We start from the raw sequence: 13,342 nt of genomic DNA, 5'->3' as shown, positions 1-13,342 counted from the left end.
TTCCAGTGTCGTATCTAAATCAGCAGATATTGATCCTTATTTAATCGATTCCTTGATTGACACAATCTTGGAAGCTTCGAGTTCTCACGTTCTTATTCCCAAATTTTGGTGTAAACAGAAACCTATCATCCTAGGAAATTTAAAGCATTGTAAATGATTGCCACATCCAATATTTCAGGATAATGGCCTTGTAGTACATTTTGTCATCATCTTTGTCACTCGAATTCATAGATTACCTAATTTGAAACTAGCAAAATCAATGAGACAAAAACATCTGATCCTAACCATGTGGCAGATTTTGAGCGCAAAAAAAAGACCATGTGGCAGATTTAGGGTTGCAATGTTGCATTCTCCGTATTGTACACCAAGTACTTCACTTTCCCATTAGCATTCGTGGCATTCTGGAAAAGAAAATAACAACTCAGAATGACTGAATTAGACAGCACATATTTATATGCATATAGAAAATGTGCATGCATTTGATAGTGAAAAGGGTAAAAACAAAAAGGAGTCATGAGGAACTCCCCACGTTCATGTATAGAAAAATAAAAGATAGGTGAAAAAAGGGGGAGAGAAGAGCATTATCAAACCTGGCATCCAGATCTCATGACAAGGATAATCTGGCCAATCTTGTCAAAGTAATCAGTTCGGTTAATTTTTCTAGCAGCGCTTCATCAAATATGTCATCCTACATAATGAAATTCAAATAAGATTTTCTACCAGATAATAATCCATCAAATCAAATGTCACAATGCACATAATGTTTCTCAAAGCATGCTAAAAAGCTCCGCGGTGGCATAAGCCTAATCGTGTGTAGCATTGTCACATCCATCAAAGCAATATAGCTTAGAAAAAAAAACACCCAACGGATTTCATCCGGCTTATATTTTGAACGCCACTTTTCTTTAAGGTTTTCTTTAGCATTCTTGTAGCCTTCTTTACATTACCTTGCAATTGAAGCAACTTAGCAACATAGAGCTGATTTTCCAGATAGTTGTCCTGGGTCCGTTCTAACTTTGCCAATCTGACATGAAAGAAAAAGAAAAAACATGCATCCCACACTGATGAACCATCGAATCAGTCAACTTTGTAAAGCTTATAATTATCGATGCAGATGTTTTACTACCTAGTAGGCTTTGGTTTTACCTATCCCTGCATAGATAATATGAAAGAGAAAAGGAAATATGAAATACCTGATAAAATAAGGATAGCCGTGAGAAACATTCCTGCAATTACCAATGAAATAAATTAGAGGTGAAATCCGAATTTGCTTTTCCATCATAGTAGAAAGTGTCATTACTCCACCAGAGTTGGTCTCTGAAACTTGAACAGAGAAACCAACAAGACGGCATAACTCTATGTTGTTAGAGACCCATTTTTTATTTGCTTTGCCACAAAGGATGACACCTAAGCTACAAGAAGATAATAAGACTTGACATAGCAGTAAGGAGCATATATAAAATAACGATGACTCACTATTACAAAAAATGTTTGTAGCAACGGAACAATTTTTTTGTAGGGGCGGCTGGTGATGGAGCCGCCCCTACAGTGGGCGTGCTCGGGACCCACGAGACCAACCGCCCCTACAAATGGCATAGTAGGGGCGGCCGGTGATACGAGCCGCCCCTACAAATGGGTCGATTTGTACGGGCGGTTCACTCACCAGCCGCTCCTGGTGTTGCGATTTGTAGAGGCGGCTCAATCACCAGCCACCCCTACAAATGCCCCATGTATAAAAACCTGCAGCCCCTTCTTCCTCCTCGGGTCACTCACTCCAACCCGTAAAAAAAGGTAGGGAGACCTTGGCCACCTCCCAAAAATTGCTCTACTAAGGGGGAAGGTTTTGGTCCCAAATTTTTTGGTGGAGAGGTTGTAGAAGGTAAGAAAATACTATTCCACACTTTTTTTGAAGTTTTAATGGTTGGTTAGTGAGTAATTAGAGTTTTGCTTTTCTCTCTTTTCTATGGTGCTTGAGCTACTTATGAAGCAAATTAGACCCAAGTTTTGAATGTACTAGGGTAAATTAGGTAGGGGAACAAGATCATACCCTTATTTGGTCCATATTTCTTGATTTTAGTGAACAATTAGTTAGCTTTATGGATGTTTCATGTGCATAGGGTTTGGTTTTTTATTAATTTCATTTTTGTAAATTTATGTTTGATAAAATTGGACTAGGGTTTGCATGAAAGATATTGGGTAAAATATAATTGTTGCTAATTGTTGTCTTTGAAATTATTTATTGTAATCAACAAATATGTATTTTAATTATTTATGGATAAATAGGCCATTAATCAATTTTTCTCTACCATGGTGTGTTTGTGTGCTTCATGTAATTATATTTGATTTATATTCATATATATCTAAAGTATATACAATTATTCTCAAGTAATTATTAATTTGATTCATTTTTTTATATATCCGAATAAGTAGTCCTTTAATGTTTGTTTTGTTGTTGTTGTAAAAGATAGAGTACATGAACTCTTAGATGTATGGTTTGTTAAGGTTCAAGGCAGGTTTCCATGAAGAGGTGGATAAATTTATTGAAGCCGCAGAGAAGCATGCAACGACATTGATAGAGAATAAGGATACAATTATTTGTCCCTATAAAGATTGCAAGAACCGTATAGCATGGACAGATGTGACTATCATTAGATCATATTTGATTATGCGAGGATTTGTTGAGGACTACGCAGTGTGGATTCATCATGGTAAAACGGTTATTGTTAACGACGAGGATGAGGAGGAATACGACGACAAAACCCTAGAATCATTATCCCAATATTCAGCAGAGCTTGATGCACGAATGGATCCCGAGTTTAGCAATGAACAAGGTGATGATGCAGGTGGTTGGGATGGTAACGACAAAGGTGGTGCCAATAATGATGGCGGAGCATGTGTCGGGGATGAAGATGATTTGGAGGACATGATTCGAGTCCTTAGATATATAGGAATGGGACTGTTATTCATAGACTTTCCTAAGAAGATCAGTGTTGTGGAAAAGAACCTGCCCAAAGATATATTGCCATGGAACGAAAAGGTGTCAAGGGAAAAGTCGTTACAGTGGGCTAGCTAGTTGTTGAACGTGGAGTGTTTGTGTAAGTGTGTGTGTTTGTAAGACTTCATTTATGCATGTGTGTGACTATATATTTATGTATGTGTGTGAGACTATAGATTTATGTATGTGTGTGAGACTATATTTATGCATGTGTGTGAGACTACCCTTTGCAACATCCAGATGAACCTATTACAACATCCACTCTATTACTACTAAAACAGTTGTAACACGCAGACACTTGAAACAGGCACTTATTACTACTGCAACATGTTCGGACTACTATTGAAACACTTAAAACAAGCACTTAACACTTTATGAAATGAAGAAATGACCAAAATAAAAGTTGGAGATTTTGATGAGTTATACAACTTTTATATTCATCACCTTTACAGCTGAAATCATTTAATGGTTGAAAATTAGGTTTAAAGTTGTCATTTTCTAAAATTCAAAATTTGAATTGTCCAAAATTAGTGACAAAGATAGATGACCAGACTAAAATGATAGAACATGATTTTAGAAAATTTTAGGAAAAAACCATCTTATTTGGAGTTAGTATGAGGGAGAAAAACTAGTTACAAGTTTTAGCCACAGATTAAAAAGAGAAATCACACTTGTTCATCATTGATCATCATAAACAGTTGTGATTTTTTTAATCTCTGGGTAAAATTTGTAACTAGTCTTTCTCCATCATACTAACTCCAAATGTGATGATTTTTTCCCTAAAAGTTTCTAAAATCATGCCCTATCAAGTTACTTTGTTGATTTGCTCATTCTTTTTATTTGACAAAGTTTGAGCAATTCAAATTTTCAAATTTTAAAAAATGAAAAGTTCTAACAAGATTTTGAAACACCAAATGATTTCAGCTGAAAAAGTGATGAATACCAAAGTTGTATAACTCATCAAGATCTACAACTTTTATTTTGGTTATTTCTTTATCTGACAAAGTGATAGTAAATATTGTTCACAAATCAACATGTCTCTCGTATAGTTCATGAAACTATGAGTGATATGTGAATTTATGAACAATGTTTACTAATACTTTCTCAAATAAAGAAGTGACCAAAATAAAAGTTGTAGATAGTGATGAGTTCAACAACTTTTATGTTCATGACTTTTATAGTTGAAATCATTTAAGGTTTCAAAATCTTGTTTGAAGTTGCCATTTATTAAAATTCAAAATTTCAACTATTTAAATTTTATCAAATGAAAAGATGACCAAAATAAAAGTTGTAGATAGTGATGTGTTCAACAACGTTTATGTTCATGACTTTCTTATTTGAAACCATTTAATGTTTCAAAAGCTTATTTGAAGTTGACATTTATTGAAATTTAAAATTTGAACAGTTCAAATTTGGTAAATGAAAAGATGACCAAAGTATAAGTTGTACATCTTGATGAGTTCTACAACTTTGTTATTTATGAGTTTGTGAGCTGAAATCATTTACTCTTTCAAAATGTTGTTTCAAGTTGTAATTGTTTGAATTTCAAATTTTCAATTTTTGGATTTTTTTTGTTTTCTATATTGTTTTGAATATTAGCAAATTGTTTTTATATATATTTGTGCATATATAGAATAATACAAAATATTATATACATTTACTTTATGCTTTTGTGATATAAAAAATATAGAATTAATAATTTAATAAAATAGAAAATATTTGTAAGGACGGCTAGATTAGGAACCGCCCCTACAAATCGTCTTGGGTATATAAGCACGGGCGCTCGGGGGCCAAAATTTTCTAAGTGTTGGGTGCTCTCTTCTTCCTTCCGACATCGCCAGGCTACCTAATCTCCACGGTGGCTAGGGTTGAGCCCCCGGCCGGCCGACCCGCTGGCTCCTCCACAACCCGGGCCACAGGTGCGACAACAAAGCCCGAGCACCTCGCTCCGCGCCGCCAACCCCACTGCCCTCCCCCACCTGAACTCCCTACGCGCCGCACGAAGGTCACACTTCGTGTCGCCCGAGCGCCTCCCTCAGGCCACCGCCCTCCGCGCCACTCAAGAATCAGAGGGGCTCAGCTAGGTTGCCGCTTGCCGCCTTGTCGGCCGGGCTATTGAATTCCGGCGCCCCTCCCGCTGCCATTGAATTTGTATGTGTTGGAGATAGTTTTGAGGAGCTTCAGGCTTCTCCTCTCCACTTCTTTTCTCATCATGTGTTTCTTGGTTTTCCCCCTCACTTGATATCTTGGATTCTTGGTTTCTTGGATTCTTGTTTTTCAGGCCAAGCGTTCCCTGGTATCCATTGAGACATCGCGTAGGCTATCCAAGTGGTCTTTGAGAACCCCTTTCTACTGCATTGGTGTAACTTGGATTGTTATAACACTGAAGAATTCTTGATTCTTCTCTCTCTGTCCCATGATTTCTTTCTACAATGCAGCTCTGTCCCTGGGATTCGCTGTGACATTCCCTTAGGCTTCAAAGTGCTATTCGAGTATCTGTTCCACTGCATTAGTGTAAGTTGGATTCTTATGACGCTGAAGAATTCTTGATTCTACTCTCTCCATCCTCTGAATTCTTTCTGCAACACAGCTGTCAGAGTTCAACACCAGGTCTGCAGCAACCGAGGTCTAGGTGCAGTTCAAGTTTAGATTTGAGATTCGATCGTGGTGTGGTATGTCGTGTGGTATGTCTATCCTTCCATCATTCTTCCATCTTATATACTATCTTCTTGCAAATATACTTTCTTTCTTGCTGTGCTGTATGACTATATCGTCTTGTTCATGCATGGTGTTTTGTGTTCGCTATACTGTACTGAATCGACAACATTGCATCACGACCAAACTTAGTTCAAAACTCGTATAAATATTTTTTACACAGCAACACTAGATGATGCAAGCAGTGAAACTGTGAATTTTTAGAAGTTTTGCTGTTAATTGTGATCGAGGCCAATCCTAGGTGTGATGTGTTATTGATTAATGATCACCTAAAGATGCGCACGTGCTGTGTTGACAGAAACTAAATTCATGGTTAATAACCTATAGAAGGTAATCTAGAAAAACCTTGTCAAAACTGGTTCGAAAAAAGGATAGACAGGATCACAAAGAAAAAATACCAACTATTCTATATGTGGGCATTGACTACTCAAACTTAAACTGGTTCTATGAACTTTGGAAAGGTAAGAGAACTTGTTAGTTCTTTTGTTATATATGTGTTAAATATTCAGTTGAAATAGTACAACATTCTGATAATTCAATTATTAAAACACCAAGAAAAATTATCAACATTTCTATCTCCTACGATCTGTGCCAGCTAACTAAAGAACATATCAGGGAACTGAAAACATAACTAGCAGACATTGTTCTATTTGAACTTGGTATTTGATGTTGCGCAGATTTACCGTTTCCTTTTTCTAATATTTTGACATGAAAAGTATTTACCTTGTTTCCAGAATCCTAGATAATAAATGCCATTCCTAAATATTTGTCTTTCTGTAGCTATACCAGATGCATTCTCGATTCATGTTTTTTCCTTAACGTATGGATATATGGGAATGGGACTGTTATTTCAAATCTTCATTATGAATTTGAATGGAGAGAGTTATAATACCGAATTACTTAATTCGGAACTCTATCACAATTAACACTTTTCTTACTTTATTGTATGTTTGTCAATTTGATGCAGTTCTAACATAATATATATAACTTCATCTGCCATGCTCACCATTAAGCAGGAGTCAAGACCTAGGAGCTTCCTTGTTCTGAAATGTAGCTAAGAATGGCATATATGATCATGTGACTTCAAACAGGTGTTCGTATACATTTGACACCCTAGACGTGCAGGTGCCATGGCTGGTGTCTAAGGAGAAAGGGTGGGTTAGGGAATGAAAAACTGTGGTTAGGGGATTGACTTCTTTACTGATCAAGTCAATGGGATCTGTACACCTTGTAGGGACTAGCAGAGGCGGACCTGAACATTTTTAGAGCCTGGGCAAATATAACAACCGATAAAAATATATTGACCATTTCTATAAATGGAAGTCAAAGAACTTAATAATATGGTACTAAAATCACCATACACTAAGACAAAGGAGATATTACAACATTTGTCTCATTACGACCCTAAATAATTTTGGGTAATTGCTACAAAAAATGCAATAGTATACTTGGGCAGAAAAAAGATATAAAGAGTATATGGGGCAGCTGCTGGGAGGGGCGAAGGGCCATGGATAAGTGATTAGCTAGGGCAATGATCAATTGATGAGTCAAGTTTAACGCGAGTAAAAGTCATAGCAAAAGCCGAGTATATTCAGTTACTTGATTACCTATTTTCGCTTTACATTGGGCTGTATTTATTGGGTGGCAAAAGCTAAGCAAATCAGTGTTTGTGTGCCTGTGATCACTATTGCCTAGATGCCCACGCCACACAACCTGTGCACACCTAGCTTCCAACCGAGCCCAGGCTGGCGCCTAGGGTCGTCGGGCCCTCGGTCCACCTATGGGGACTAGGGAGTTGACATGAAAAGAAAAAGACAGAGAAACAACAAAAGTTGGCTGCTTCCCTTTGAAGGGCTACCCCATTTGTGTACCCAATGGCCAAGGTCCATGTTGGCTCTGGAAAGTAATACCAACCATAGTGGCCACAGTTAAGCTAGAGCTGAGCTAAGAGCTCTATAGCTGATTACACATCTTCTCTGCATGTTTAATTTGATTTCTGAAAGATAATTTTTAGGAATAAGTATTTTTTGGAATGCTTAATTTTTATTGTTCTTGATTCTGGTTTCTCTAGTAATTTTGTTAGTCATGTTTGTTATATGTAGTTTTTGACATGTTTGCATAACCAAATAGTATTTTTTGTCAATCTCACACTGCCTAGTAGCATTATTATCGTGATTCAGTATGCGTGTGGTTGTTCTTTAGTTTCCGACATTCATTATTGCGCCATCATCGGTTGCAATTCGTTCTAGTTCAAAATTTGTCTTGCTTCCAGATTACTGAACTCATGCTATACAATTAAGTCTTTTTAATTGTTCCTTGAGATGTTCAAGGCTACTATTGGCTACAAGGAATTCGTTTGAACCCTTGTTTGGCACTACGCTTAGTCAGTCAGTTCAGTTGATTGGTTCATCCTAACGAAATAACTTGCTTCACACATTTTACCTGAGCTTCTTTTTCCTATTTGGGGAATACTTCTTGATTTTAGAAAATTGGAAATGATTGCCCTTACATCATAATGGAAAGCAGGCATGGTTGGTGCTTTTGTTATTGTGTTTGGTGTTGTGGTTGGCATGTACTGAAATTCCATTCTAATATGTTGGCTCTGGCAAATCATATAAAAAACATTGGTTACAAACCTAATGACACTTCTTGGTAGCTACTGCTGTTCTGATTTTCTATTGACACAGTTCAACGTCCTCAGGTTAGGCCCATTCTGTGACCGGCCGCACAAGAAATAGTATATTGTTTCTCTGTGTCCTTGTTGCTGTGCTCGATCCCTATTCTCGATCCTCTTATCTGATCATAGTGCTACCTGTGTTCTGGTTCTCTTCTCTTAGGTGCTCGTGTTTTCCATGCTTCGCCGGTCTTAGATCCTTCTGAGTACTGTCATAAGCAAATCCCCATTCCGCCCCTATTTTTATTAAGACACATATGGTCTATATTTTATTTTTTATGTCTGGATCTAAACAAATTATGTAAACAGCTTGCACCTGCAGTTTCTAGATTCTCTATACTCTACTATTCTTCTCTCTATGTTTGTTAACAGTGAGCATATATATGTTTGTTAAGCAGCTGTTGTTTGGTGGATCTACAGGGATCTTCCAACCATGTGGTAGTAGTCAGCTATTTTTTTGCTATTTTTCCATCAACTGCTACTCTATGTTTGATAAGCAACTGTTGCTTTTTTTTTGCCAAATCTCCCCTCTCCTCTCCTCTCTCTTGTTTTGCCGATGATGAAATTGTCCAAGTCCATACATTATATGGAATATGAGCGGATGATCAAGAACTTATGAGGAACTTGGCATCATTACCAGCCGCCCCTACTATCTTTTTCTATATGCTCACTATTTTTTATATATGCTCACTGTGTTTATGATGCCTTTATGCTTCAAGTTCTTTATCAAATGATGATTGACATGTTTCTGAGGCCTCTACCTCTACTACTACTATTACTACTCATTTTGTGAGTTAGTTTGAACTTGATTGATGGCTATTTTCTGAGGCTTCTACCTCTACTACTACTATTACTACTCATTTCTAAGGCCTCTACCTCTACTACTACTACTCCTCCTCTCCTCTCCCGTTCCTCTACTATAACTGTTTTCCTTGACATAAATTTAGGAAAAGATATGGCCGAACTCCCTTCGTCGGATCTGCCAAATAATTATGTGTATGATCTGGGCTTCCAACCAGCATTGGGGAGGGCAACCACCCATATCCAAGCATAGTAAGTAACATGTTTTAAAGACACATCTATAGATAATTTGTTCTGATATATATAATTCTTAAATGTAGACAATTCATCCTATACCATGGTTCAGAGTGACACTCAAATTTTGGGGTTGATTTCGTCAATGTTGGTACATTCGCTATAGATGGTCGACTCAAGCAATGTCGAATTGGCTTTTCTATTCTCGCTAGGGCGGGTAACCAACAAGGTATGGTTTTATACATCGATAGAACGAGCAGCGGTCAACCTCATGACATTACTGCGCAAAAATATGCTATGCAAGCATGTTTAAGGGCGCTTCAAAATATTGGGTACAATATTCCTACATACTCCTCCATGAGGATTGCTGCTTTGAATGTGGGCCTCCACCACGATATTGGACTGTTTTATGCAAAGCTTGTTGAGGACAATATGAATGATGTGGCCAGTCTCATAAATTATATCCAGATTAATTGTTATGTTTATATATATGCATGGTTCTGATAACCATAATTTTTCCAACACTTGCTGATTCAGGAGAACGACGTAACATACGTAAGTTGTAGCTTTGAAGTCATTTTAAACCAGGCCATGTATCACTTGGCCCTGTTCTCACTTCAGAGGGAATCCAGGAAAAAAATCTTGTGACTAGGAGTGAAGATTCTCGACCAATGTTGATCGTCGTCAGTACACCTTGTGAACGATCTTATGAAGCAAGGGAGAGTGCACTAGTAAATACATTGCGCTACATCAGTGACATTTTGGCATATGAAATGAATGATCTGCACTTCTCCGAGTACGTGGTACGATGTTAGAAAATTCTAGGAAGTTAAATTACTGTTAGTTGTAATAATGAACTGATCTAAATTATTATGGTTTGTAATGAACAAATTTAAATTATTATGTGTTTGTAATGCATATATCTTCTTGTCAATTAGTTGTTGATACAATGTCCTTGTGAATTATATATTATATATATATATATATATATGTATATATGTTCTGGTCATATTTAAATTTTTAAATTTCAATTTTTTTGTGTGAAAATGTACTGTAGGGGCGGTTCTATAGTGAACCGCTCCTACAAATAGGAATTATAGGGGCGGCTAGTGTTACAACCGCCCCTACAAATCGATTTGTAGAGGCGGCTGGTGTTACCAACCGCCCCTACAAATATAGTTGTAGGGGCGGCTGGTGACACAAGCCGCCTCTACAAATCGATTTGTAGGGGTGGCTTGGGAACCGCCCCTACAAACCCTTAATTTGTAAAGACAGTGTGGTAGGGGCGGCTGGCAAAACCGTCTCTACAAACTATCGTCAGTCGTCCCTACAAATGTTTACTGTAGTAGTGACTTCAAGTGTGGACAATCCTAAGCCACAAGGATATAATAAGACCTGACATAGCAGTAAGGAGCATATATAAAATACTGACGACTTCAAGTGTGGACAATGTTTGTTTCGATTTTCACTTGGTGGACCCCCGAAAACTGAATCACAGAACTAAACATGTCCATGATATTGTTCATCAATGATGCTGACTATTAGATGCTTTGTAGTTCTTATAGCCGCCACATGATTTGACTCGCTTTTTCAATATTGCAAACAATTATTATTGCTACGTTCAGTCAAGAATAGATGACGTTCAGTCAAGCAATTATGCAAGTACTGTCTGATACTAAGTTAGTGAGTTCAGACCTGAGCGCTCACAACAAAATGCAGAGAAAGGGAGCACCCACCTTTGATTAGGTTGAGGTCGCATGGCACGATGCACTCGTCGTACCCGGTGTCGTCCTACGTCCTGCTCGGTCTCGGCGAGGAGCTACAGGCCGTGGGTGCTGTAGTGAAAGAAGAGCGCATCCCTAGGTCACGCCTCCACCACGAGCCACTCGAGTTCCAGCCAGACGTTCTCCACTTATGCAACCAGATAATTCACCTCCATGTAGTGTAACAATAGACATGTGACTTGAACACAAATCCATATACCAGTTCTATTCAAAGAATGCAGTGCAAAAATTTATAGCAACTCTCTTACAAAAATTACTACAGAAACAATATTCTAGTAGAAATTGAGAGTAATAGGACTGGATAGAAATTGAGAAGCAAGACCAACCAAAGAAGATGGCAAAATTTGTTGTATCCCTTAAATAGGCCGCAAGCTGCAAGGATCTAACATGAACTTAAAATATGTCGAACTAATCATTGAGCACCCCCATATCCAATGTAAAATCAGGCCAACTTCATCTCAGCACTTTTTGCTTATAACCATGCATAAAAACATTTGAACTCAAGCTAACAGAGTATAAAAAGAGAAAGACAGACGCTACTATGTATGCAGGTCAATTTTTTAATGTCAGCTTACTTCTTGCCAAGAAGTTGCCCCATCCTAGCTTCCCAGCGGCCACACTTGTGTAGTGTCATGCCACGGCACTTTGAGCTCCCCCTCGCGAACCTTGTGCTTTGGCGCCAGAGTATGTGCACGAACTCCTCCTTGGTGCAATTCCTCATCTGGAAAGCACACCCATCAGTCCACCGCAAAACTATCTGATCATGGAGAAACTGTAGACGCCACGTGATATTTTCATGCAACTATTAACTGCTTCAAATCTAGGATAAATGGAGAACATCTGTCCTTTATTTCCATGAGTTTGGTAACTGCGGGACGAATCACATCTAGGAGAAATTAGCATTTATGAATCAATCGAAGTTAGAGAAATCAAAGAAGAACAAATCAAGTACAGCCAGTAGATGATCCCCATTGCAATGCCACCGGACAACCATGCCTCCATGGCTCCACCTATGGTTTTAGAGAGAATCAGAAATTTATGGACCAATAAGATTAATGGGAAATATGAACGAACATCACAAAGATCAAAAAGAGAATCAAATCAAATTGAGTGGATCAGGGTATGACTGGATCTTAGATTTAGCCATCAGCGACATTGCGTATCTACATGATGGAGCAAAAAAAACTAATAACTGTGATGGAACAACTCCACATATTCACTACATCAGGCAGCACAACCGACAAAGGCAAGACGAACGTGTTCGTAATGTAGATTAATATACTGCCTAGTATCTGAAGATCTCATCAATAATCGCTTTCAGCCTCCTTCCATGGAACACACAAAAAAAGGAAAAACCCAAACTATTGGATTACAAATCAGAAGAAGGGGCTCAGGGAAGGGAGAGGGAAGAACCTGTAGGTGGCAGAGCACAAAGATCCAGTGAGGTCGCCGCCGCGCGGCACGGGGCGGGCCGGCGGAAGCGACTCCGCACGACCTAGCGAGGGCCGCCGCCGCGCGGCCTGGGACAGGGCTACGAGCTGCACCCCCCCCCCCCCCCCCCCGCGTCTCTGCACATCCTCGAGTGCCGTTGCACCGGCCGCCGCGGGGCGGTCGCGGGCGGCGGCGGCACGGCGAGTTGCGGGTGAGGGCGACGATGGGGGCGCGGTGGATGCGGACGACGGTGGCCGGCCGCGCGTGGAGCGAGGGCGCCCGCGCGATGGCGATGATTGCCGCGCAAGACGAATCACCGAATCACGGGAGCGAGGTTTCCTTTTGAGCTCTTTCCTTTTGTGTTTTTGTCTCGGGCGTGGGCGTACGAGCGTCGACTCGCGGATCGTAGGGCGGGGGAAGGCGGACCGACGTTTGTGGGATCGCACGGGGAGGGCAGGAAGGTGAGGCGAAGTTTTTGTCGCACCAAAACGGTGTCTCATCTTTAGTCTTTTTAGTTGTGGGAGAAAAGCGCTGGCGTCCCATCTTGCCCCGGTGCTTTCAGATCGCCTATACCGTCCAGCCCTTGTTTAATTTCTTCATCAGTAAATTCTCTCAACAATCCCTCATTCATAGCAGGCGTGACCTTAGCTATCACGTGACGCAACAGTTCGTCATCACTGTTGCCTACGTTAGATGCAAAAAGGTCTT

The 13,342-nt window shown here is 39.3% G+C and overlaps 1 long non-coding RNA gene across 1 annotated transcript; it reads right to left on the bottom strand.

Moving 5' to 3' along the window:
* Positions 1–1,199: 1,199 nt before the first annotated feature.
* Positions 1,200–12,691, bottom strand: LOC136463381 (uncharacterized). Its single transcript, XR_010760995.1, has 3 exons — positions 11,779–12,691; positions 11,156–11,407; positions 1,200–1,317 (listed from the first exon to the last, which is right to left on the bottom strand). It is a non-coding gene; the product is annotated as an uncharacterized lncRNA (long non-coding RNA).
* Positions 12,692–13,342: the final 651 nt, after the last annotated feature.

Source organism: Miscanthus floridulus, chromosome 7, assembly GCF_019320115.1.
Source record: "Miscanthus floridulus cultivar M001 chromosome 7, ASM1932011v1, whole genome shotgun sequence".
Taxonomy (NCBI): domain Eukaryota; kingdom Viridiplantae; phylum Streptophyta; class Magnoliopsida; order Poales; family Poaceae; genus Miscanthus; species Miscanthus floridulus.
The sequence above is the reverse complement of the archived record's forward strand: the minus strand, read 5'-3'. Positions and strand labels throughout refer to the sequence as shown.